Source organism: Momordica charantia, assembly GCF_013281855.1.
Source record: "Momordica charantia cultivar OHB3-1 chromosome 3 unlocalized genomic scaffold, Mcharantia_2.0 BLBB01000003.1, whole genome shotgun sequence".
Lineage (NCBI taxonomy): Eukaryota > Viridiplantae > Streptophyta > Magnoliopsida > Cucurbitales > Cucurbitaceae > Momordica > Momordica charantia.
The window spans coordinates 2825535-2848952 of NW_028275161.1; the positions used below are offsets into that span (position 1 = coordinate 2825535).

The 23418-nt window shown below is 30.3% G+C and overlaps 1 long non-coding RNA gene and 1 pseudogene across 1 annotated transcript; one reads left to right on the top strand and one right to left on the bottom strand.

The window, feature by feature from the left end:
• Positions 1-14081: 14081 nt before the first annotated feature.
• Positions 14082-15942, bottom strand: LOC148212163 (uncharacterized; annotated as a pseudogene).
• Positions 15943-18181: 2239 nt separating this feature from the next.
• Positions 18182-21181, top strand: LOC148212164 (uncharacterized). Its single transcript, XR_015789641.1, has 2 exons — positions 18182-20302; positions 21114-21181. It is a non-coding gene; the product is annotated as an uncharacterized LOC148212164 (long non-coding RNA).
• The last annotated feature ends 2237 nt before the right edge of the window (positions 21182-23418 follow it).

Genomic DNA, 23418 nt, shown 5'->3' on the forward strand with positions numbered 1-23418 from the left:
CCGAGATTTGATTTTTATTATCTTTCCCTAAATAAACGTTTTTTTTAAATAAATTTTTTTTTTATCTATGTGTCTTTTCTAAATAAAATAATCCACTAAATGCAAATTGTTCTCATTTTTTTCATTTTGAAGTAAATAAATGTATTTTTCTTTAAAAAATAAAAAAATATGTCTTCATCGTTTCGTGTAAGACTTTTCCTTATAAGGAAAATTTTGCTGTGAAAAAAGTATTTAAAAATTGAACATTTCATAAAGGTATTTCCTTCAAGATATTTCTAAAAGTTAACAAATCAAATCTTGTCATTAATATTTTTCCTAAAAAATTTCCTATAACGGAAATTGAGGAATTCGAAAGGTCGATTCCCTAATATTCTTGAGATTATGAATTTATTTTGGAGGGCCAAATTAAATTCAAATAATTAAAATTTTCTTAATGGCTTTAAGCCACCCATAATTATTTGTTCCTTATTTATCTTAAGAATAAGGACCAATTAAGCATGAGACATTTAAAAATAAAATAAAACGCTTTTTCATTGAGGGCCATTTTTCTTGAAAATAATATAAAAAATAAATTATCGTTCAGTGAACGAGTGTTGTGGGGTGCTAATACCTTCCCCATACACGAAAGACCCCCGAACCTAAATCTTTTGTGCAGATCAACTTATCCACACATTTCGGGTGGCCAGTCACACCCTATAAATAAAGATTGGTGGCGAATCCATTTTTCTCCTCTCGGGAAGAAAGTCGGCCGCTCCACATCGCAAACCCGTAGCGACACGCGTACCTGGTATAGAGGCAAATGATTTCTATATATAGGTAAGATCTCCGACAGGACTCCCGACAAGGCCTCAACGACTCTTTAAGGTAAGCGTGAATCACAGCGTGCTATTGTGGAGTTTGTCGAAATTTGCAGCTGAGCAAGACACGTCTAGGTTGGTTCAAACAAAGAATAAAAACGGGACCAAAGGAGATCTTGGTCGGCTTGGCCATAATGGGCATCGGCTTGATAGACAGTCGAAATACCGAGGTGATAAAACTTGGTTCACAGACTTAAAGCCACGTATGTTTTTCTCTTCCAATAAGGATGTGCCACGTGTGAATCCAATAGATTAAAATGCAACTTCCAAAAAAGGCTGAAGTTATTTGATTTACTAGGAAGTTTTTGACCTGAGTTCAGGGTTTAGAAATCCTCCTAAACTTGCTAAGTGCATGAGATATGCACTTGACGAATGACGATAAGACTAACAAAAAAAAACATGTGTTCATGTAAATGTGAAACTTCCAATGGTAGTATGCAATACTTATCGTAGCGGGAGTTTGACATCCGAGCGAGAGGTCAAACCAAACCAAAACATTCTCGGAAACAACACTACACTACGTAAGTACCTGTGTAGGTGAGTCGTCGGTTGATCCTAAAAACGGTCGTAGCGGCGTGAGGAGTTAACGAACTGAACGCCCAGAGATCATAAAGGATGAGAAAGGTATGAAGGCAATGGAAAGCTGTACTCATACTAAATTGCATCCCCTTGTAAATGAAAGAGCTCCTACTGGAAATAGCTAATGAAAATCGGGTACCTTGTCGCTGACACATGAGTGTGGCCTATCAACTAGCTATAACTCTAAAGGCCGAGGAAAAGCTAAAAATATTTACAGGAGGCTCCACGGGAAGCTGCTATGCAACCTCTAGGTGCAACTATCTTATGATAGATGGGTGCATCTACAAATGTGTATTGCCCCAATGTCATTAATGATGCTTTATTGTATTTTGCATTTATTTTTATCACTTGAAAATGTGTGACAACATATGATCTGTTTTTTATTTAGCTTAACCAATGAATTTGATCTTCAATACATGATGCAATAATGTATATGCCTACTGAAAGCTAGAATGCAACATGTATGCATGATACTAATTTTTATATTGGCAATGGAATGTGATTATGAATGCACAATGTATGATGCTTAAATTTTCATAATCTAACCATGAAATGAAAAAAAATATATATATATTTTTGCCTTTTAATTCCAGCTGATTCATAATCTAGCTTTTTAATTCCAGCTGATTCAAGTTAGGATAGGTATACAAGAGGCCTTTGCTGCAGGATCCTTTTAGATAACGAAAAACTTGCCTCCCAATGGTACTTCCTAGGATTTCCCTTATACCTGCTCACCATGCTTGAACAATATGCTAGATCTGGTCTGGTACACACTATAGGATACATCAAACTCCAAGTGGTATTAGCATATGGAATATTGTTCATAGCTTTGATGCTTCATCATAAGGTGAATCTTTTGCTGAAAGCTTCAAATGTAGAGCAATAGGAGTAGTTATTTGTTTTGCCCTGTCCATTTTGAACCTCTTTTAAGTATTTTGTTGGTATATTTTGATTGACTTGGATGAGCTGAAACCAAGTCTCATGTTTTGTTCATGTGTAGAGAGTCTATTTCCTCTTGCATTGCTTTAAACCATTGAGAAGAGTCTTATGAATTTACTGCTTCTTCATAAGTCTTAGGATCATCTTCACATATCTCAGTTACCATGTTTAAAGCATACGATATTACATCAACTTGTGCATATCTACTAGAAGGCCTTATTACCCTCCTTTCACGATCTCATGTTAGATTGTAATAAGTGAAACTCTCAGATTGTTCAGTAGCTTGATATTCAACTTGAGTTTCACTTTGATCAGTTTGATTTTCAACATTTGCCACCCATTCCTTGAAATTTTCTATTGTCTAATCCTTGGTTTTCAGGAAATAGATCTATGTCTTTCTTAATCATCCACAAGCGATAGAAAATACATGACACCATTTAGTGATGAATCTCTTACTGGCCCAAAAGATCTGCATGCACATAATCAAGAATTCCTCTTGTATAATATTGTCCCTTTAGAACTCTTATTCTTTTGGCCTGTGTTGAGTTGATATTGAAATTAGACCTTGCTTGTTTAGCTCTTTTAATCATCCATCACTTATGTGATAGTGCCTTTGTGCTAGATATCAGATTCACCGTCTTGTGCATCCTGAGTATTTAAGGCAGCTTGAGGCATTGAGACATTTTTAATAACAAATAGTGATGGGATGTTAATCCTGCAGCGGAAATGACGAACGTGTTCTTGAATTTTAAGGATAAAAATACAGCATATTGAACGAGAAAAATACAGGGGAAGAGACCTTCTTCAATGAATTTCTAATGAACACCACCACCAAATCTTCCCGGCTATTAGGGGTGATCATTGGTTGGTCGGTGTCAGTTTTTAGATAAAATCGGCACCGAAAACCGACCATTCGGTTTCAGTCGGTTGGAAACTTTTTTTTACCTCAGTGCAAACTGACCGTCAACCGACAATTCGATTGGTCGGTTTTGGTCGATTTTTAGTAGACGCCAAACTCCATAAAAAAAGTAGTTAGGATAGTGCTTGTGCCAATATAATATAGAGGTTGAACGAAAATAGTTTGAGAAGAGAGGAGGGAAAACGAATGAGAGAGATGAAATGAGGAAGAAGGAGAAGAAAGATGGAGAGTGAAAATGGAAAAGAGTGAAAAATCTTTTAGATTTAATGTTTTAATTTTTTTTAAATTTTCAATATAGCATATTGCTATATTTAACAATGTCGGTCGGTTTCCGTCGGAAATAACATATCCGACCAAATCGACCAACATTGAGTCTATTTTTCTTTTTAAAAAATCGACTCTGACCAATTTATTTATCAATGGATCGACCAACCTCGGTTCAGTCGATTTTGGTCGGTCGCATTTGTTTTTCGAAATCTTTTGCTCAGCCCTACCGACTATCCTCTGAGAACGAAAAACTTGCTTTTGGGAACACTTGTTTGGAAGCCAAGTAAATTTTCTTTCAACTTCTTGAGAGAACCATATATACATAAGAAAATGCAGGAGGGAATGAAGACCAAAATTACAGAACAGTTCTGTAATTAACCAATGATTTGGAGGTTCCCACATCAAAAATAACTTCCCACCACTGCAATTTTGCAGGAAGATTTAATTAAATTGATATTAGCAAAATTAATAATAATAATTGATAATAATAATTAATTAATTATTAATCTAATTAGTAATTAATTAATTAATTATATATTAATCAAATAAATAATTAACACTTAATTATTTATTATCAAAATAGAATCCTATTCTAAAGGATTTCTTTTATATAACCTATAGTTGTAATTTATATCTTATGCACATTATTTTTAACCTATAGTTTTAATATGAATCATATTCATATCAATTTTTATTTGAGTCTCATTCAGATAATTTCTCTCATAATAATAGTTTTAATTTAGAATTAACTATGTATTATAATGTATGTCAACATACATACATATATATATATAATCCCTCGAGTAATTTGAACATTTAAAATTCTTTCAAGAAACTTAATCTTCGTTTTACCCATTGTGAACTAGCAAGGGGACCTAATAGACCTACAGATCAAAAGCTCCAACAATACGAGATTAATCGATCAAACTCATTAATCGAGTTAATCAACATTCGTTAACAGCGGGTCACTCCACTAAAGACCCACAGCTGCGGTTTTCTCACTGCATAATGTTTTTCGTGTCTATGGATATACGACCATTAACGGCAAGTCAATCCTTCACGAGTGCTCGTAACTAAAGCTGGGTCAAATTACCATTTTACCCCTGAGTTACATCTTACTCCTTAAATACCACTGCTCCTCTAATGAACAACCAGGTTATGGTCCGAGGTTCCTCTCGGGCCAGTGGGAGGGTAGTTGTTCAAGTTCTAGAGTCAACATTTAAGAGAACACTCATTTACTCCGCTAAGATTGGGGATGAGTGAATTCCATCTCGTGGAGTTATGTTCCTAGCTCCCCACTCGGTTCGTCCCCAAAATGGTAGGAATGTTGAGTCGGCGACTCGGGCAACTCTCACCCATACGGATCAAAGAACGAACCTTCACGGGTAGGAGTCAATAACTTACTCAGGATTGAGAATGAGTTGTCTGATCATCCTATGAAATAGCAATCTATTAGTCAATAGCACTACATCTATGTATAGGATACCCCCACTCGCATGTCTTCACACGAACGATCTGGATCGAGTCGCTTGTAACATTTTCAAAGCGGTCCATATCCATAGTGTTTCCAAGATAAGGTACCCAACCTTATCCATATACTATAGACCCTTTAGGTTATTCTCGGAACATTATCCGCATGTATATTGAGGGTATATCAAATATATATCAAGTATATGTACCATCCCGGTTACATGATAATAACCTTAGATGTTTTAGTTTATTGGATTTGGACAATGCAATGTTGTAAATTCAGCCACAATTTGATTGAATAAGAAAACATAACTTTATTAAATATAAATTTATTTGTACATAATTACAAGAGTTTGGAACAACACACCCAACACACACTTGATTTGTTCTCAAGCCTTAGTACCACCGTTCCAATGCCTGCTATAGTGCATTTGTTATTGTTTCCCATATAAATTGCTCCTCCATCCCAAGTTTTATACGTTAGAAACCAACTCCTATTTGGAGTCATATGGTAAGAATGTACGAAGTCCAATACCCAATCTTCTTGGTTCTGATTTGGAGTTTTAATTGATTTAGTTTATGTGGTGGCATACACTTTTAGAGTTTTCAAAATTATCTTCTCCAATAGACGCATTTTCCATCGTAGGTTCTTTTCCTCTCTTTTTCTCTATGTATTTTCTTCTTATTGGACAATTTCTTTTGAAACGTCCTTCTTTGTGACAGAAGACAAATTTCAACTTTCCTTTATCTACTAGATTAATTTGATGGTTATGATTCTTATAATGAGGCTAGTTTTTCTTAAAATGTTTCTTTCCTTTTGCAAAGAAAGCTTCATTCCCTCCATTGTCTTTATTCTCCGAAGTCAATTCTAATTCTTTGCACTTTACTGTCGTTATCACATCATCTACTGACAATGTCTCTCTGCCATATTTCATTTCTAATTTTACATCATTGTATCCTTCTGGTAGAGAATTTATGAGAATAACAGCCTCTCCTTCATCGGTTAACTTTTAACCAGAGTTTGCAGCCTTCAACTTGAGTTTATTGAATTCATCAAGATTTTCAGAAATTGTCCTTCGCTGAATTCATCTTGAAAGTGAATAATTTTTCTTTACTGTAGATCTATTGGGAAGATCTTTCTTTGTATGGATTGAATTCAGTTTTGTCCACAACTTATGAGTAGTTGTCTCATCAATAACCTGTCTCAAAACATTATCTCCAAGATCAGCGAACTATATGCAGCTCCTTCCATTGTAGTGATTTGTTCTTCCATAAGTTTCTTTGATAATTTTGCAGGATCCTCTAACGCACTATTTGCCTTCTGTTGAAGAAGTACTAGCTTGATATTTTTTGTCTAGAGATTAAAATCTCTAGTCCCATTAAACTTCTCTATCTCGTATCTAGCTACTGGCATGGATCTTTCTTCCAAGCTCTAATACCAATTTTGTTAGACTAAGATCTTGTAGAATCGACACTCTTGTTTATAGTGGTTCAACATTTTGCCTACGTCCATTTTTGCAATTAGTAGCCAATGATATTATTGAAACTTCATTTTGTGGTACATCATCAAGCTCTCTATTTTCTAAGCTATTTATATGGGTACAAGAGTTAGATTTACAAAAGATCTAACTTCTTAAAGAATTGCAGCAGTTGGAAAATAAAACCAGTAAGTTAGTTCCTTTTAACTAACTGCCTTCAGTATAAATATCTTTAAATTTGAAATTTCCTTTGTTTGTTCCACCAGTTTTACATAATTGGATATCAAATATATTTGTAGGGAGAACGTATTCAAATTATTGTGTTCAACAATTTGATTGACAAATTCGCGACAAAGTTAGACAAGAGAAAAACATACAGAATTGTTGATGGGACTCTCAAGCCAATTGACACAAGATTTCCAAATGTTAGTAACAAAATTGAGATGTCATTAACACAAAACAGTGACATTGAAGGGGAGATATATAACTTGAAGATATTAAACTTGGTCAACTTCGAATCAGTGGCAAATGTAAATGACACGACTACCCAAATGGGTATGCATGATATTGTGATTTCATTTACGTAGTTTATTGCTTAACAAATAATAATTTTATAATTATTTGCAGATATTATAGAAGGAGTTATATACACCTGAAGTGAATGGTTGTTCGAAAGTGCCAAGCTAACTATAGTAAGAAGCGCGAAATCAAAATCATGGATAACAAGTATTATTTAGATTTATTGGTTTGATTCGTTGTTTATATGTGAAACTATTGATTGTCAAAACCAATCTATTATCCTGACACACGTGGATATTTAATATTTTAAAATTGACACTGTGGATGACTTGGGTAAATTGGAGGACAGTTCATAGAAGAAAATTGTAGAGAAAATAATGTAATTCTAATCACAAATATAAGGAAAAGTAACTACAAAGGTAAAGTCTTTTAATTATAGTATAATTTGGTTTCATACCATTGTAAATCTTACTACTATTACTTATTATTTCAGGGGAAATTTTCGTAGCATTTACTAATATAAGTGTTGTTGTGATAATTCCCTTAATAGAGGTTGGGGAGGCACTTAAAACAAGACAAGTATTGAAATAAATTTTAATGAAAACATTTTTAAAAAACTTTGTTCATTTACAGTTTTATTTTTTAAGTTTTTAAATAAACTTGTTTTAGGATGCAAAGTGTTTCTAAATATTAGAAACTTTATTTTGAAAAAAAAATCATAAACTTAGATATATTAATTTTAAAAACCTATGTTGATTTACAGATTTTTTTTTTAATAAACTTTTTTTAGGATGCAAACTCTTTCTAAAGATAAAAAAATTCAGATATTTTACATCTATGAATCAAAAAAGTTGGTGAAGCAAAAGAAACAATATTGAGAGACATTATAAAAGCAAAAGTTAAATATTTTTATTATTGCTTCATTGGAAGAATCGTAAAGATTCAAAACAAGGAAAATTCATAGTTTCAAACATGAAATGCATGCAATGAAAGAATTACATGTTAGAGATTATGTTTCGACAGCAAATTGTCAAATTTGTGACAAATGAGAAATCAACATTCGTGAGCAAAATATCTATTAAGATTGGTAGTACCTGATGGTGAAGAAGAAACTTATGTAACAATGTTTGATGGTTCTGAATATTTGATCGAACCTAGTGCAATAGAATATTTCAACAATTTGAAAGTAATTGGTAAAAAGTTTGTTTTTTCTCTTTTACACAAATAAAACTAAACTTAATTATTTCAGGAAATAAAGAAGGAAAAAAAACAAGTGTTATCAGAAATTGGTGTTCGCAGAAGATAAGAAGTATTTCTTTTTGGTTTGAATGGATAGAGGAAGAGAGTATGATTAGACACAAAAGCAAACTCTCGTTCAAGAAATTTGCGTAGTTGATTCAATGACAATAAAAAAGCATGAGAAAAATTTTGAAAAATGTTTGAACCAAAACCATGAAAATAACAAACGGGCCAAATTGGGTGATTAAATTGGAATTAGATGAAAGAGATGTTGGTTGTTTTCATTTAGATGAAGAGATGTTTTTGTTGGATGTTGTTGTTAGAGATATTCAATCTATTTTAGTTTTTATATATTACCATTTTTATTTTAATGAATTATATTTTTGGCCGTCACTGTTTTAAAGATTTGATTATGATATTTAAAATTTCAATGCTTGGAGCTAAAATAATTACATTATTGTTTACCGTATAAAAAACAAGGCACTTAAAGCATAGTATGAAAAAAATAAAAATAACTAGATAATTATATCCATTTTGATAAAATTCTATCCTAACTATACTTGATTATACCGCAATTAAATATACATATACGTATAACATTTTAATAACAGACGACGTGCGCAGACTGCAGCAGCTGTCCTACTCCAACCTTATTTTTTTTGTTTTGATTTTTTCAAGTACTGCTTTTCATAATTAGCAATTGATATATGAAAGTCACGTGTTATTCTTTCAAACAAGAAATATCTTATTCTTAAACGTAAATGTTTTGTAAAATCTTCCTAAAAATACCACTTTCCAATGTAGATTTTTTTACTAACAATTTATGAATACATATTTTATAAATTTAAAAGCGTTTTAGTAAACTAAATTTGATATAATAAATTTTTTTCTCAAAACATGCCATTTTTAAAGAATTTAGAATTTCATTGTAATTTATATATAATTTTTTAATATTATTTTTAAAATTTATTCCTCCCAATCCATATTATTTATATATATCTTTCCTAAAATTTTGAAAATAAAAAACAGTGTTTGTCATATTTAATTTAATTTCACTAATAGCTTAATAAAATTAAATGATTTGTTATTGTCTCAATAAATTTTAATTTTTAAGGTATTTTTACATCAATTAATTTTTTTGTTGTCAATGTTGAATTCCTTTCCACTTTTACTTTCATGAAGTGAAATGATTTGTTTCCAAGGTACTAAAAGTCAACCGACACATCGACATATAGCTCGACGTATCAAGCGACCGGGATCCACTAGTTAAATATGTTCTCCCTTGTCGTAGACTTGTCAAAATGTCAACAAAATGTGAACGACATGTGACATGTTGATTAAATATCAACAAAATATTTGCTAGATACTTTTTTTTTCAATTTTTCTCTCTCGGCGATTCATGCTCCTCCTTCACGACCCTCATCGGATTTTAGAAAGAGGACAAAGCTTGCATGTCCTCGCTTGACTCTCAACCCCCCATATTCGAGATTTTCATCAGTTTCGAGAGTACCATGAAGATGGAAGCCGGCAAATTGGTGGAGTTTTGGCACGGGCTAGTGAATAGGCGCACCCTGCAGTAGGTGGGTCTTTTATGCACTTCGATTAAATAAAAAACAACTATTATTATGTTTTGTTTTAAAAATGTTTTATTATTTATTGATTTAATAAAGAAATATGTCAAATATTGTGTGTGTCGTTTCATGCTTCGATGTGGATTTATGCTTAGCTAAGCAAGTGACGGTGATGAAATCTTCTTATTTAAATATTTTATTTTAAAATATTTTTATTTCCATGGATATTAACTACCACACTATTTTTTGAAATTTCAAAAAGTAGTTCAATCAATAAATTAATTAATTTCAAATCATTTTTTAGTCGACATTTTAAACTCTCAATACACAATGGAGAGCAATTCGGCGGGAGTGCCAATTATGTGCTGGTAGATTTACGGCGACGAAATCATCAATACTACTGGAACGAAAAAGTAAAATTGGGATCGAAAGGGGATAAATGGGGCAGGTAGATGGTGGAGATGATGATCAAAGAATTGATGGAAGAGGAAAAAGTGAGATGAAATCCAATCAACTTCTCGTGGACAACTCAAAAAATTGAAACCATCTAATTGAACACCTACAAAAATATCCCTTTTTTTTACAATTATTTCATCCTTTATATATATATCTATATTTCACATATCTTGTTCAATTATGTAACTAAATACTTGGTTGTATTAGAAATTATCAATAAAACATAACCAAATAACATTAAACTTTAATTTACTAATTCAAATAATTTCCATGTATGTATACATGATTTTGTTTCGACATTTTCATTGTGACAACATTTCCATAAATATATTACTTATATATTTAGATATAATGGTTAAAAATGATCAATCAGAGACTAATTTTTTTACTAAGAATTATAGGCTGATTAACTATAATTAAAGTATTATTTACTAATTAAAAAATTTGCATCAATATCCATAATTTCCGTGGTTTTTCTTAAAATATCCGACAACATTGACATGTCCAAACATTTCCATCAACATCAATATTTTGAATCTTGTCTGTCTCTATCTAAATAAAATTCTAATATTTAAGGTAAGTCATTCATGATTTTATTTTTACATTAAATGTATACAAATGTATATCAATTAAATCAAAATTCTTTATGAGAAAAATATGTAAAATAAGTAATGAAGAGAGAATTTTTGCCAAAAAAGAAAAGGAATTTTATTTAAAATTTGTCATCCTTTTGATTATATTTAATTTGCTATACATATTTCTAAATTTATAGCTTACAAATATGTATACAAAATATTGAGATTTGCCTTTCTTTTTTTGGAAATAATAATTTTTATAAAAATAATAGACATATTTAAATAAATAGTTGAATATGAGTAAAATCTTGATTTTTAATAAGAAAGAAAAAGAAGTTAGGAATGAATTAGGTTCCATTAACATTATTGAGAGAAAGAAGAAATAAGAAAAAGTCTTAATATTATTTCTTTAATTAACAATAGGTAAATGGAAGGAGTTCTAGACAAATATGAACCAACAAATAATAGGATATTTGTTTGTAACAAGCATTATTTTATTCTTAAATGCAAAGATTTTGTAAAATCTTCCAACAAAAACCACTTCGAATAAAAATGATATTTTTTCTAAATATTTTAATAAATGATACCTACTTTATTGGGAAGGATTACTTATTTTGTTAACTATTTTTGTATTTTTAATGTTAAATTTTGTGTGATATTTGTTATGTTTTTTTAAATAATTATTTTGTTCTATCGATCTATTGACATCTTCACAAATTTGATGATGCAAGAGCCATAAAACATCGTGTAAAAGGATGAACCCAACAATATGGATAATAGGGCAAAAGAAAGAAATATTGAAAAAGAAGAAGACAGAGAAACATATGATTTAAGTAAAGTCTTAACTTTGAATGAGGAAATACAAGAAATGAGAAGTGTTCAAAGACAAATTTTGGGGATGTTGACTTCTATATTAGAAGTAATCAATGATAGATTTCCACCAAATTCTAACACTGAAAAACAATCCCAAGAATCACTTCAGAAGAACATACCTCCGACGATAAGTCTTGAGCTTCTTGACAAAGAAGTATATATTGATAAAATTGTGGAATATGCAACCACTCATGAGAAAGAGGATGAAGATGAGGATGAGAAAGGAAAAGAAGAAGAGGCAAATCTAAATTGCTTTACTTTTCTTACATCGATATACTTTTCTCATCTTTGGAATGTATCTTATTAGAAGAATGAACAAGACGATGAGAATGAAAAAGAAGCAGAAGCAGCAAGTGAGGGAGAAGAACAAGGAGCAGAAGACGAAGAAGAGAAAAATGCTCGTGAAGATGGAACTGTAAGTATAGTGGGACAAAATTTTGTTTTATTAATTATTTACTCGTGTTATTCACTTATTGAAACTCATCAATTATTTTAATTACAAAAAAATACAAAGAAACTATAAAATTAAAAAAAAAAAAGAAACTTCACGACAAAAGGTCCAAGTAGACAAAATAGTGATTTACTGTTATACAACTGATTAACTTCTGATATACTATTTATTATTGTTATACAACTAATATATTATTGATTGATTTCTGATATACTATTGATTGATTTCTGATATACTACTGATTTACAGATATATTCTTGATATATATTGGATATATATTTGATATACATATGATATAGAACTGATTTACTTCTGATATAACTATGATATCTACTACTATAATTCATATATAACTGATTTACTTATGATATAACTATGATATCTATCAATTTCAAACATATCACTTCTACTATGTTTTTTGATATACTACTAACATATCAAATAATTTTTTTAAGATGAAAACAATGGTGTAGACAAGAAAAATGAAATCAAAAGTCATTACAGAAAAGGTTGATGTGGTGCATCCAAAAAGACAATATAAACCAACACCAAAGGTGTTGTCTATGGAAAAATGAAAAGCGGCAAAGATATCACCTCCTAAGATACGACAATCACTAAGAAAGAAGATTAATCTTGATCGCCAAGTTTTGACTTGAAGATTACTCAAGAATGAAGAATGAAAACTTGTTTTCTTTTGGAACTTATGCTTCTACTTCTCTAGACTTTTAAGAATGACATTGTCATACTACTTTTGGTTTATGAATATGACAATATACTCTATAACTTTTCATGTTTAGATTACAACACAATATATTAAAGGTTTTGAATGATATGCCAATTACATTTTTGGGGCAATGTTCTTTTGACATGAATATCTTTGAGTTCGTTTTTATGTTTAAACCTTTAACTTTTTGATTGAAGGAGTTTTCTCCTTGATACATCCTTGTTGGCCATTGCAAAACTTGGTTGTACTACTGATATATGAACGATGTATACTTGATACATCTCTAATATATTACTGATATACAGACTTACTACTTATATAACTTTGATATATAGACTCATGTAATACTCTAAATTATGTTATCAACTTTGACCTACAGAAGCTAAATCATATAAGCAAACTTCATTTGGGTATACACATTGGGTTGTAATAAATAAACTACTTCATTGTAAAATTCAAATCATATAAGCAATGTTTGATATACATGATTGATATACAACAAATGTCTAATTATAAGTAACTACCAAACATAAGATATACATCATTGTTCAATGTGTGCAAATTTACAAGTTCTACGATTGTGTCCAATACGCTGACAATGTCCGCATCTTGTGTGCTTTCTCAACTCACCAATTGAAGGAATCCTTTGTTTTCGAGGCCTTACTACTGGACATTTAATGATAGGAGGTAATACAATAACATCAATCATTACAAATCCCCAATCAGAATGGTTACCAACATGACGAATTGAACCATTATAAGTAGATAACAATTTACTATATAAATAATATTCAGACACATATGAATAAGGATTCAAATCAAGCCTACAAATAACAGTAAAACATGGGCACAAGGGATTTCTTCCAAATCCCAAACACGATAAGTGCAACTTTTAGAATCCAAATTTACAAAAAAAAAAAAATTATCCACTTTATCAATTACTTGATATTCAACGTTGTTGATAGGATCAACCTGAAGGGGAAAAAAGACATAATAATAATAATAATAATAATAATAATAATAATAATAATAATAATAATAATAAGTTGTGAAAGAAAAATAACATTATAAAAGAATCAAAAGTAAAAACACTTACCAGCAAGCTTTTTGATTCATTAAATTGTTTCTATATCTCAATCTCAGCTTAATGTCTCAAAAAACTATTCATAGAAGATGTTGATTTACTTCTATCATAAAATCACCTTTGAAGTAATTGTCTAACTGAATCAAATAGTGATACAACAGGTAAATTTTTTGACTCTTTCAAAGTTGCATTGAGGCTCTTAGAAATATTAGTTGTCAAAATTTGATATCTTCCTTCTTTAGTGTGTGCAGGAGCCCATTTCTCAAATCCAACATTACTAATATATTCTCTTAGAGTATGATATATTGGCTCAATCAACCTCATATTAAACTCAAATTCATTATTTGTGTAGAATTTTGCACAATTTCAAAAAGTATATCAATCAAGGAGTCCTTGTATGATAACTTCAAATTCTTCAACAAATGTCGCTTATAAACACAATATTGGACAGATGAAGAAACTTTTAGAACACTTTTTCCAATGCTTAAATGGCGATCAGGAATAATAACTAACCCTTCTCGATCTCCAAAATTATTCTTTAAATTATGAAGAAAAACCATCTCCATGATGCATCATTTTCTGAATCTACCATACTAAAAGCAAGAGGGAAAACCCGATTGTTACCATCGCACGTTAAGGCAGTCAATAGTTACCACCATATTTACTCGTAAAAAATGTTCGATCAACAGATATATTTGGTCTACAATACCTCCAATCCTCAATGGATGCACCCATAGCCAGGAAATAATACTTAAAATTTCCAATCTTATCAATTTCATATGCAATGTATGTACCTACAAAAATAAATATAAATATTATGTCTAGTATATCATTGCACGTTAAATATATCAATAATATATTAGTAGTATATCAGCATTATATCAAAACACCTACATCATAGTTACATCAGGAAGATAGATCATCCCATACATATTGCATATATATCACAAGCATATATTATTGGTATATCATTAAAGAAAACGAACTTTGATTCATTTGTTTCAACTTCACAGAAAACTTGGGAATCAATGCATAAGAATCATCAGCATCTCCTTTCAACCATTTATTAACAGATGTTTTTGCTCTCAAAGCTTTATTATAGATAACATCAACTCCATAATTTGTGCGCATATGATGAACGATATCTTTCAAAGTCGAACGATCAGAAGAACTAAATCTAAATTCCTCAACCATACAATTACCAATAAGAAATGATGAAGCTTGTCTATGATAAAATTGAACTATGTTCATACAACAATTATGATAACTAACATGCTTTCTAATCATCCATAGTTCACTACCTCTAAAACGAGATGTTCAAACATATCATTGGCAGCCATTCTGAACACATTTAAACTCAATTGATTTGAAGTTTGATCTCAAAGTTTTGAATTGAAAATTATTCTTTAAAGTGAAAAGCTTTTGACAAAATCTCCTTATTTGCAAATAGATCCTTCTCCTTCAGATGAAATGCATAAGACATACTAGTAATATTAACATTTTTATAAACTTGAAAATCCCTTTCAATTATAACAGAAGAAGAAACAAACAGCCCTAAATTCTCACTTCCATAATTAATAGTACTAGACTCCTCCAAAAGCATAGTAATTACATGAGCAACTAAAGAATATCTCGTGTTGTTATTCTTAACCAAAGTGAAAAACCAAACAACATATTTATCTTCATTCATTTCAACAACAGTTTGAACTCCATTACTACCAAATTTTAATAAAACTGAAAACTGGACAAAACAGATGATGGATCCAGTTTTACTTTATTTAATATCAAATTCCTAAAATTCTCAAAAATCATATCTTCGTCAACTAAAACTCCAATAGTTTTGTAATTCATATAGCAGTGACTATCATCTCATTCATCACTGTGAAAAATAATTATTTCAAGCTTGGTCAAAACTACAAATACTGCAAAAATATAAAACATTGATGATATTAGTATATCAATAAACAAATAACATAAAAGAAATAGTAGTGATAAAATATATCCGTTTATATCGAGTATATCAATTACAGATATACCCTATATTGAGTATATCAGTTGTAGCTATACCCTATACTGAGTATGAGTATATCAGTTACAAATATACCCTATATTGAGTATATCTGTTATAGATATACCTAAAATATCAATGTGATATAGCTCACTGATATACTTCATTCAATATATTAGCAATTATTACATTGATGTAGAAAAAGTGAATTTGAATAGATTGAATATTACAATTTCTGACAATTCCAAAATTTGGTAAAAAATACAAACATCCAGAAAATTGAAAAATTCGAAAAACTTCCAAAATTCGATCATTGAATCCTCTATTAGATCTCTATCAATTTCATCACATAAAAAATTTGGTAAAAATACGAACAGAAATAATTGGTTCAAATTCGAACATGCAGAAAATCGAAAAAGAAAAAGTAAACGAATTGTGAAAATGAAGCTAAAATCGAATGAATCTGAAGCTAAAATCGAAAGGAGAATAATAAGCTAAAAATCAAAAGAATGAGGAGAGAAAGGAGTAATATCTGAAGACCTAAAGCAGATTAATCGAAGTAACGAAATGATAGAGGAAAGAAAAGTTGCGAATGATGGTCGATGAGGAATTGATAGAGCAAAGAAAAGCTGCGAATGAAGAAGAAGCACGAAGCAATTTGCGCGCGAGATCTGGAAAGTGCAATTTCAAAATACTGAAATATTCAAAATAAGAATTCTAAAAAATTTGCTATATTTGAAAATGTGAAAAACGGCTACTATATTGTTAATTATATAAAACTAATTTGCTACCTAAATGCAATTACCCTTTCTAAAAACTATTTGTGACCCCTTCCATTCTAATTTTTTACCCCTCTTCACTTTGTGCCTTTTTAAAATTATCAAAATATCCAAATTTTTCTTTAAAAGTAAAATTCTCCTTTGGTTCCCCCTACCAACCTCTCACCTTAAACCTCACACTCTCTTCTCAATTTGAATTTAAGATGGAAAAAATCTCAACTTTTTAATTTGAAGAATTAATTACGAATCTAAAAAATCTAACATTTAATTTGAAAATCAATTATGAATTGGAAAAACATTTCAACTTTTTAATCTGAAGAATCAATTACGAATTTAATATGGAAAAACTATATAAAAAAATGGTTGAAATTACATAATGGAATATTAAATATTTAATCGTTGAATATGAAAAAATGAATTTGCATAATCCCAACACAAGATTGCACATAAATGCTTAGATTTAATTTTAAAAAGTCAAGATTTCATGAATCTTGGGCCGAGATTGCATAAATTCCCCAGATTTAATTAATTAAAGGGTCACGAATAAATGCACAGATTTAGGAAAAAAAAAGGAATTGCATGATAACCGGACCGGTATAGCATGCAATTCTTATATTTGGGCATTTATTCTTAGTCCTCTTTGTTAATTAAATTTTGGGTATTTTTTCCAATTCGTAATTGGTTTTTCAAATTAAAAGTTAGATTTTTTCCTTATTAGGTTTGTAAATGAAAAAAAAAATCAATCAAACTAGAAAGTTAGATTTTTTTCATATTAGGTTCGTAATTGAAAAAAAATCAAGAAAAAACGACATTAATTCACTTATAATTTTCCTTTTACAAGTTTCCAAAATTTTGACAGATTTTATCAAAATGGAAAAAAAATTAAAAATAAAAATAAAGAGAAAAAAAGTTTGGATAAATAAAAAGTAAAAAAGAGAAAAAAAAAAGATGTGAGGGCGCTTTAGTCTTTACACACATGCAAAAAGTGAAAAGAGGTAAAAAAAAAACATGTTGAGAGGTCACAAATAAGAGAGTTTTTAGAAAATGAGTAAAAAATCCGACAATTCTGAATTAGCTTTGTCTACGCACAAGGAAGCTATAAGTAATGCAACTATGAATCTCATGGAGAGTTCGATCCTAACTCAGGATGAACGTTCGCGGCATGCTTAACACATGCAAGCCGGACGGGAAGTTAAAAATCTCAATTACCCTATATCAGTTATAACTAATATATCTAATATATCTTGATGTACTTCATACTAGATATATTAGTTATAACTGTTCTTCATATATGGTAAATGAATTATAACTAAATAAACTTAGTATGTAATACATCAACTTATATTTGATATACCTTGATGTATATATAAGATATTAGGGTGTAAACAAATTAATCGAATCGATAAACCGAATCGAATCGAATCAAGTCAGTTTGGTTCGGTTCAGTTTGGCTCGATTATTATAATTGTCAGTTCAGGTCGGTTTTGACCCAACAACCGATAGCCCTAATCAATCTTATATTCTCTCTTGCTCTCTCATCACCCTCGATAAGTCGCTGTGACCCTAGCAGATAACACCACGTGAAGGAAGGCAGAAACTGCCAATTTAGGCAACACGAGACGGCGACATAGACGGCAGCATGCGGTGACGACCTACACGGCTGCAGGCGACGACGACATCCACGGCAGCTGACGACAGAGACCCCAATAGCAGCATTGCGACAGGCGGTAGAATCCCAAGTGGTTGCCTGAAACAACAGAAAGTGGCACCGCCCCAATAGTAGCACGCGACAGCGACCCCAAACGGCGGCAACCTGCGGTGTGACAGCAACCTTAAATTGCAATAATCAGCGGCACGACGATAATCTACGGCAGTAAGGTTATTTTAATTTTCTCTCCCTCAACAAAGAAATTTCAATTCTCTCTCTAATAGGAAGAAGGGATTTTCAATTTTCTTCTAAATTCAATTTAATTTGAATAGAATAAGAAAATATTTATGGGTTTAATTTCAATTCGAAGATGAAAACATTTATAAATCGAATTATAATTTCAAAATCAAAGATCTTTTAGTTCTCTATTCAATTTTAAGATGGAAACTATAAAAATCTTGTGGGCCTCTCTCCAATTTCTTGATAATTGAAGATAAAAATCTTCGTGAATCTATTCTCTCCCATAATTTCTCGAGCCTCAGTTTCAAGAGTATCTCAAATTTCAATTTCAATGAATCTCTTTAGATTTCAATTTGAAGAAAATATATGGGAATAATTCGAGCACACACTTTCTCTCTCTCTCGGGAAAAAAAAAAAGAAACCGGACTCGACTCGACCCAACCCGAAACGACTTTACCCGAACTGAAACCGACCCGAATGAAATCAAAAAAATTTCGAGTTGATTCTGTTTTGTCCGAAACCGACCCGAATTGATGAAATCACACCCCTATAAGATATATTAATAATATACGAAGTATATAGGTGATATACGAAGTACATCGGTGATAAAGGATATGGTATCAATAATAAAAGTACCTATTATGAAGTACATCAAGGTACCTAGATGTACATCTAAGGTATGTCAAGTATATCGTTGATATAAGAAGTATATCAATGATAAAAGATATGATATTAAAAATAAATGTACCTAATATGAAATAGATAAAGATGAGTCACCATCTTGCCTCCTGCGCACCTTGAAAGAGGTTTGTGAGTTGCTGTTTGAGTTCTGATCCTATGTTTATCTCGGCTTGTGATTTGTTTGCTTGATCTTCTTTTCTTACTTCTTGCTTTGTGTTGCCATTTGGGTGTTGCACCTTTATCTCGGGATGTGAGATCCTCCCTTTTTTGTTTAATATATTTACCTTGCAAAAAAAAAATCATAAGGTATATAAGTTAAATGATGTATCTTGTATGTAGCACATAGAGATAAATCAATTATAATGATATGCCCTATTTAAACGATGATATATCAATGATAACCTGATTTAATATACCATTAATATACTTGAAAATCTAAAAGGGTAAACTTAGAATAACAAACCATTGAAAAATCAGAATTCAAAAATGTCATTTTTACAAACTCAAAAGTGGTTGATATATTTATAAATAGGACAAATATTTTAGCTATCATTTACAAATTTCCAATTATAAAGGTGCTAGGTCCACAGAATAAGAAAGAATAAGGAATAAGAATGAGATTGATGAGGTCATGAGAATGAGATTGATGAGGTCATAGGAAAAGAATGAGATTACACATTTTTACGACCCGTTTGGTTCAAGATTTTAATGGTGGGAATGGGTTTGGTCATATAAAGCCCACGTTTGGTTGAGGTTGATAGGCTAAACGAAAGGATAAGAAAACCATGGAAAACGGTGGGTTTATTGAAAACCCCCTCCCTCTTATGAAATCATCTTTCTCTCTCTTATACATTGCGTAATTTTCTAGCTCTTTCTCATCACATTCGTTCGAGATTTTCTTCTTCCTCAACATAAAGGTGATTCTTCTTCTTCAATAACAAGAAGGTAATTCATTTTTACACTGCTACTTTTCTTTTTGGTTATTTTTTTGTTTCTCTTCCTCTGTTATTCTTATTTTCTTACCTGTTCTTTTAATTTGAGAAGAAATTTATTTTATGCTATTCTCAATTCCTTTGTTCTTCTTTTGGTTATTAATTTGAGAAGCTACCCATATATAAGAAGAAATTTGTTCTTCCTATGCTTTTCTTTTTGGTAAAATTTTGCCCAAAAATTTGCCCTAATTTTCGATCTTGTTTCCTTCTGGTACGGTAAAAAGGCTATAAAAATGCTAACTTCGGAGAGAGAGGGGTGAAAAAGGTGGATTCGTGAAGATGGACCTGAGTTTGAGTGGCAATAAATGGAAATGACACTGATCAAATTAAATAAATTTGGGTTGGGATGGAGGGCATAAAGCCTCTTTAACGTGGCGAGATTATATTAAAGAAATCTGTGTTAGAAAAAATGCTATATAATAACTTGAAAGATAAAGACAAGATTAAAGAAATCTGTATGTAAGAAAAAATGATATATATTGCCTCATTGCAATAGATTTCAATAGGAGAATTGCGGAAGATGGGGGAATCAAATGGAAAACAAAGAATTAAAGAAATATGTATAAGAAAAAATGCTTTATAATAAAATTATATTATCCAGTTGTTCAATTAATATTTGTTAGGTTTTCGTCATCTGAATATTTAAACTTCAATTTTTCCTAGAGTCTCATAATTTTCTGTACTCCCTTTGATAATTTTACAGTTGTTTATAGTAACTGTGGCCTTAATTAATTTAGAGGTGTTTTTTTTTCTTTTGTATTTAGAATTGTCCAGGTGCATTAAATGGAACCTACATTAAAGTCAACGTAGGTATTCTTGATAGACCTAGGTACCCAACAAGGAAGAATGAAATTGCTACTAACGTATTAGGACTTTGTTATCGAGATATGCAATTCATCTATGTTTTACCTAGATGGGAAGGTCCAACTTCTGATTCAAGAGTTTTACGAGATGATGTATGTAGGAGGAATGGATTAAACATTCCAAAAGGTAACATGTATAATGTATTGATTGGTATATAGTTTAGGTCGGACTTTTATATAAAAAAAAAATTGTTTGACCGGTATGACAATCTTAGAGGGGGAGTGAATAGTGACATTATCCTTCTTTTGAGTTAGCATATCTATGGCATGCTATGAATGGACATCATATTTTTTTGTGCCCTATAGTATATCTTGTATTTGTATGGTCCCCTACGAATACGAAACGACTATGAGGAAAATGATTAGTTTTGTGTGTGTTTAATGGTCATTTTGATATATATTATATTTTATTTATAAAATATAACATTTATTATTAATTATTCAATTTGATTATTGCACTCAATTGATGGCTAAATAAAATTTTTAAATAATTCTTTTTTTATTTATTTTAAGATTTATTGTTAAATATTTTTTAATTTATTTTAAGGTTGGTAAATAAAATAAAATAAAACAAAAAATTAAAAGTATCTTACTTATAATAATTATACTAATGAATGAAAATTAAATTTAAAATCTAATTGTTTCAAAATATTTTAAATAAGTTGTCTTAAAGAAAAATAATTGTCTAACAACAATGAATTATTTAAAATTAGTTAGTGTAAATTAATTGTTGAAAGTAGGTTTCGATTAATTTTAGTGCAAATTTGAAAACATTTCCATCAACAACAAACATAAATATCATTTATTTTTATGAAAATTTGATACCATTCTCGTACACAACCAAACCAAACGTATGTATCTTTGATTCATAGGCATCTTATTCCCAAGTATAAGATTCCCAGGTAATCTTTTAAAACCTTGAACCAAACGAACACTTAATAAGAGTAATTACAAAATTTGAGGTGGATCCGATTAAAGGGATGTTTGACCATGGGTTTGGCTTAGGATGAGTTTGACATCCTAAGCAAAACACAATGTTTGACCATGGGTTTCAGAACCTAAGGGCTCGTTTGATAACGTTTCCGTTTCTCATTTCTCGTTTCCAATTTTCTTAAGAAAGTTAAGCATTTTACAACTAACTATGTTTTTTGTTTCTAATTTTTCGGCAACATTCTCAAAATTGCATAGAAATTTTGGAAACAACCAAAACAAGTTTCTTATTTCTTGTTTCCATTTCCAATTTGTTTCAAAACATAAATAAAAATATTGTTTTATCATACTTGAATTCTTCGATGTTGGAGCCATGCAATTCATTTTTCTTCATTAAAAATGAAGAATCAGAAACAAGAATCACGAACGTTACCAAACGAGGCCTTAAGATTTTCCCACTATAACCTTAGAATAGTAACGCATGGATTAATTTTTTTTAATTTGATTTTTATTTTACTTTTGTTTTTGTCTTTTTGTGTTTTTTTTTTTCAGAAATTTTTCGTTACCACTTTTTTACATACTATTTATAATATTTTATTTAAATTAAGTGTTTTTTATAATAAATAATAATATTATCTTTTTCTTAAAATTTATACTATTCATTTATTTTAGTTCAAAGTATAGATTTAATTTTTAACGAGTGATTTTAAGATAAGAATATTAGCTTTTTTTATGAACTTATTCATATTAAAATTAATAATATATATTTAATTTGTAATCATCCAATTTAAATTACAAAAGATAATCAAATTTCAAATTAGCTATAATCAAATAAAAAGAGTAAATGATATTGTATTTTGAACTTATAAAATTAAATAATATTCCATTTTAAATTATCTATGTTAAAAAAATTATTTGATTTTAACGAGAGATAAAATAATAAAACTATTGTATTTAGAAATAACTAATATTCAAATAAAAGCTTATATTGTACTTTAAGATCTCGAAATTTTAAAGTAAATAATTAAATTAAGTAGATGTGTAAGTTTGATAAAAAAAAGGGGGTAAAATACACCGTCCCTAAGTTTGATGATAGGTTTCTATTTGGTCCCTAAGTTTCAAAAAGTGACAATTTAGTCCCCGACCTTTAGAAAATGGTCCTAAATGGTCCCTAAAGTTAAACTTCGGTTAGTATCACTAACGGAGTGCTGACATGGCCTTTAAGGTCTTAGGTGGCATTTGTTGATGTGTCTACTTTAAATATGTGGCATTTGTA